Below are 6,025 nucleotides of genomic sequence, written 5' to 3'. Positions count from 1 at the left end.
TGACATTCACTTATGTACTGCTATTTGGTGAAGCTGTGTATAGCGATCGTTATTTTATGTCTATTAATAAACAAATACATTGTACGTTTTTCGTACCACTACGCCTTCCAATAAACTTGCTTGCGCGATAGGTCGTCAAATATCGTACTACATTGATTCTCCACTAAATAAGCAAATTAGAAAAACACAAATAAATATATTTTGATTATGTTTTGTTTTTATACCAAAATATCATTTGTTTTTATACAAACCAGAAAGATTCGCGTATTTGCCCAGTCCCTGTGATCTTTCCCCTGTGATCAGCTGTGGATCAGTTATTAATTAAAACAATTAGCTTTGCATATTTGGCAATAAATGTTGTAATAAAGGTAATAGGCATAAATGCCAGTACTTATTTACATTAATTTAGACAAAAAATCACCACTATGCAAGATATTCTTAAAACAAAAATATATACATTGATCCGTAAAATAACTTTTCCTCCCATAAGCCAAAAAAAAGCATTACATACTAGTCGCCGCCCTTCAGGGCGACGCCAATAAAGACTAAACATATTTAAACGGGCATGTTCACAGATTTGTGGATGTATTAAAGTTTATCAGATAGTGTCTTATTTTACTTATTTATGTTGAAAGCTCCATTATTAAGTATCAACATATTAATATATGATCTTTCATTGAACACTTCTCGCCGCCCCTCCCCCGTTTGTACAGTTGAACAAATATTGTTCCCTCCATGATTTTTTTTTATATTCGTCCCTGTCACGTTATTGTTATATCGATCCGTTAGACTTTTTAGACACTGCAAATACAACTCAAGCTCAAAACATGGTACATATAGGCCTATCTACTACTTTAGGTATAAATTTAGCCTTTAAAATAATGTAAGAGAAACATAAACAATGGTTTCGTTTTTCCAATAAAAATCTCTTAATTGTGAAATAACATGCGCATATTAACAAACTTTATCAACCAATCAGAAGGGCCGATACTATGAGAACGATGTACATCATACTGATTACTATATGGGGCTTACTGAATACTCACCCAGTATTTTGGAAAAACATTACCGATTTGTATGCAGTTTTTTGTTGTTATGTTCAAGAATACACATTAAAATATAGATTTAAGTATTGAACATGTATGTTTTTAAATATTTTCCACTTAAATATTTAGATGTTTTCATTAAAAGGACAGACGTCTGAACTGAGTTGGTTCCTTAAATATATATGTTTACATCTTTTTTATAGAACGTGTGTATATTCTGTATAGATTTGGGTTCTACGTTATTACGTTGAAAATCAAAATCAAAAGGAAAACCATAAACCCAAATTCAAGTCATGTGATGATATATTTGTTATACGACTGTTAAACCTTATATCGTACACTGGCCTCACTTTTACAATGATTTATTTAATACAACACCCATACAATTTTTTTTCTTTATAACAGTTAGTAGCATGTGCAATCGCATGTTGTTAGTAAAATGAGTGAAAATGTCCTCACTTTACCGCATTTTACCCCCATACCTTTTTGACCAGGGGTCAGATCAAAATTCCAAATAGTTGCACCGTCGAACATATGCTCATTGCTACCATGTGTGTAAGTTTCAAGGTTCTAATGCTAATAGGGTAGAAGGAGATAGTGGCCTGGACGGACGGACATAATGCGGAGTTAAAAACAATTACCCACGCTTTTAAAAGTGTGGGGATAATAATAAAGAAAAAAACACTATGAGAACCATGCATTTTTGATTGAGTTCGATTTTGTAAGTGTGAGCTTCAAAACGTTTATTACAAATTGGAAACTTTCCCTCAAGATTAGAGTGTGAGGGAACGATGACAAGGAAGGATGCGTGTCAGATTGGTAATAAATTTAGCGAATCTCTTCCGCATGTGTAAAATATTGTCGATTCATGACAATTTAGTTCCGTTCCACGTATGTTCTTTTCTTATATCAGCAATGAAGATTCACTTTATTGGGGTACTCCACACGATCCACAGGCCGCCACTTAGAAGAAAATTATAACTGACTGGTAAAATACCCCAGCTATATTGTTTCATTTAAGCATTAGGATTGTCTCTTTACAAAAGCACCGAGTTTATTCACCTCCGTCTATTTTACCGCTGTCCTCGAATGGGTTTAACTAGATTAATTGTTAAGGCAACTGCGTGCTTTAGAAACCACTTCGAGTGAAAGGCGAGAAGAATACTTCGAGCGTATCAGTTTTTCATAATTATGGTTTTTATTTGTTGATTATTTTCATTGAAAAGGTAGTTGAAAAATTGATTTGAATGCTTAAGGCTAACGGATAAAGTGGTCCGTGGTTGGTTTCGGGGCATGGATATCGATTTAAAACCTTGAGATATAAACTGACATAGAAATCACCAAGAGTGGATAATCTACCGAAACCAATACGTTTCTTCAATTCAATACTTTTTCTTTTTGTTGACATCTAAAAAGGATCTATGAGTAGAATTTACGAGAATACTGCATTGTTACGTCAATGTAAAAACGACATTTTACTTTTTTAAAATGATAATTCGGAACAAATGAACAAGTATAAGTGAAACATAGAAAAATATAGAAAAGTCTAGTTATTATTCTTTATTTCTATTATGGTTGATATATTTTGCTCAGATTATGTTTAATTTCCATTGTCAGTTTTCATTGATTAAAGTATTCTAAAAGCACAATCAAATAATATATTTTTTAATGTTTCCCTCTTATTCCTTCGGAAAGCATGACTAAATAATACGTGCTAAATTAATAATCAGTTCGCAAAGTTTATGAATGTTTCAACCGATTAGTTTAACAAGATTTAGGAATCAAAGCGCTAAAGTCACTGGAGTTGTTCGCTATTGCATAATTTAAGACGCAACTCATTTTTCAAAATTAATCGCAAGTTTGAAATGAACACAAGCCATTCAAATTTATAAAGAGTGCGTCTTAACGCACGGGTCGAGATGTGTGTGCACTTTTTATCATCCTATTCATTTTATAGTGATAACTTAGACAAACAAACAACAATATGGCCCTTTTTGACGTTCTGAAAGCATAGAAAATATGATGAACATGGTAATGTGAACTGAATATGAAGACAATTTGCCATCAAATTAAATGAATATTGTTGGAATATCCAATACCTATCTCACTTAGAATATAATTTCATGATGGAATTCCCTGTACAAAACTTTTTGATTTTTGACGCAAAATACAAATTCATAATATACAATAAGATAATTGATGAATACTGCGAGCAATACTTTTACTCACGAATTAGGTAGTCATAAAGACAGCCCTGTTGATCCGTACTTTGTTGTTTATGCATAACTTTTTACCCTAGCAGTTCACACGGTGTCAACAACTCTGACCAAAACATGGGTTAGAGCACTAATGCGCTTTTTCGGCATAGCTGTATTACACAGCCTTTCACCTTAAATGACTTTTACATAACGCCAGCAGACACGCATGAATATATTCGAATATTTCATAGGCTGATTCGAGATAGAACCTCTGAACTTTGGCTACATCACTGTGTCTGTGCTCAGCGCAAAGGATGTAGCACTGTTCAGTGTAAGGAGTTCCGGACTTCTCTCTGTATGTTTAAACGGCACAAATTGTGGCCCATTAAAATCACGCGTTAAAATCCATCTCGCAGAATTTCAGGGTCAGTACTCGTTTACTAAATCGTCCGGGTAATACATAATTGACTATCGATAAGCACAGTTTTGCTTTCAATGTGAAAAACACACACAAATATTACCGAAATAGTATAGTGTTACGATAAGAGGAAAATCGTTTAATTATCCACCCACAAATGTTTGCCGTACTCGGTCAGCACGTCTGGAAATCGTTCCTGAACGCCTGGATAGGCTGCCCTTATTTACAAGCTTGCTATTTGAATTCAATTTTGTATCGAAAAGAATTGTGCTAAAATGTGCCATTTGCAATTCGCAATGGGATTTTTAATGACCCTCGTCATTCGAAAATGGGTCAGATTCCATATGCGCCCTACATATGTATAGCCCATTTAGAAAGTATCCATCAGTCTGGTCAGGAGATACATAATAGACCATCACACACATTGAGTGATGTTATAGCGAATAGCATCGCCTCTGACCAGACTGCGCAAATGCACCGGTCGGGCTTAAGATATGCTGAAACCTATAGACCCATTTTCGTATGAAGCGGTTATGAAAGTGTGATTTAAATGTGTCGAAGGAAAACTGCTTGTAATTTATATTTCGATTTTGAAGAAATACACTCATCGTAAAGCTTGTGAAGACACATATGATGTGCCGTCCCGTATATGAGGGCACATATGATGTGCACTCCCGTAGTAATTTTTTATCTAATTACACTAATGTGTGGTTTGACAATTATAACACACATTTCATGCGGTGAATATGCGACTAACAAATGAAAAAACAAACTAGTTAAACTTTTGTTTTCAATTTAATTATTTAGAAACGTAAAATTCAAACTTTGTTTCAAAGTCAGCATTTACGCCGACTACCATTTTAAAAGATATTTCTTGTTATAATTAGTTTTTTATATTCGGTTTTAGCGATTATACAGCATTTTTGTTGTTGTCTATAGTATACATGTACCTGTAGTAATTGGTGAACTCATGTTCAACGTTTTATAAGTTGAGAACTGTGAATATAAACAAATTTAACCTTCTACTATTGCGTTGTTAGCATCCGTGAATACAAAAGAAAAAGATCGCCGCTATATGTTGATAACAAAAGAACGTTTCTCAGACATATAAATTTAACAACCCCGCTGTAGTAGCATGCATTGCATTATGAACGAGGATACACAACATCCCACTATACTTGTTTATCAGCAGAAGTTTTATTTTCCCGCATCTATTAAAAGCCTCAGAAATAATTGACCTGTGCAGAGCAAAAATACTACGTCATTAAGACGCAGAAGATAGTGGACTATTTTAATAATTCATAAACATTCTCTTTCGCGACACTTATATAAATACAAACATTGTTTATTGATTTTTTTCTATATACGCTCCGTTAAAAATATTCCATTTAACACGATATTCACATTATGTTTTTATTTGTGAATGAATATAGTTGAAGAACTCAAACGTTTTGCATAAATTATACAACTCTTTCTCGCGCGGATGCGGCAAATGCGGCAGATGCGGCAGTTATCGTAGTTAAAAGCGGATTGACTTAAAATTGTTGGTACTGACATTAGTTTTTCGCAAGCGAACAACTAATAAATCAAGACATCATTGGTTGATATAATGGACCGGCGTTGTTTGTACCGGGGTGATAAGTGGGGTTTTCTAAACTCGAGCGAATTCCGGGATCAGTCTATTGCGAACCTCCGAACATTTCCCAGCCATACCAGATCCCCCCTCTCGCTGTACGGTGACGCAAAAATCGTCTATTAAAAGCCTCAGATTTGGAATGAACTGTGCTGCGGAAAAAATACCACTTGCCTGACGCAGCACGAAGTGGACTATTTTAATCATTCATAAACTTACTCTTCCGCGACACGTATAGCTAAAAAATGTTTTTTGACTTTTTATATAAATGACCCTTTCAAAATTATTTCATGTAACACAATATTCATATAATGTTTCAATTTGTAAATGATTGTAGTTCAAGAACTGAAACATCGCCGCGAATTATTTCTCCGCGCGTATACAGGCTGCAAGCAGTGGTTAGGTTAAGGGTAATTATCAAAACTCGCTTGCAAACTTGCTCTTAACCTTAGTTGTTCGAAAGCGAACAACTAAAAAACTAAATATGAATTTAAACACGAGTCGTGACTGTGTGGGATCTGGATTCCTTTAAAACTTACACACTTAACATGGTATTGTCTTAAAGAAACAAATGCCATTGAATGCCTTCTCAAATGCCAAACGAATGCTTAAACTGAAACTTTGAAAACGTTATTTTACTCTTTCTTCTGTAAATTATATGTGCACTTATGCATTACAGATACATACATCGTTTCCAAAAAATGTGTTGGCATTTCTTCAGCGTATTTAA

Source organism: Dreissena polymorpha, chromosome 2 (assembly GCF_020536995.1).
Source record: "Dreissena polymorpha isolate Duluth1 chromosome 2, UMN_Dpol_1.0, whole genome shotgun sequence".
NCBI classification, from domain to species: Eukaryota; Metazoa; Mollusca; class Bivalvia; order Myida; family Dreissenidae; genus Dreissena; species Dreissena polymorpha.
The sequence above is the reverse complement of the archived record's forward strand: the minus strand, read 5'-3'. Positions refer to the sequence as shown.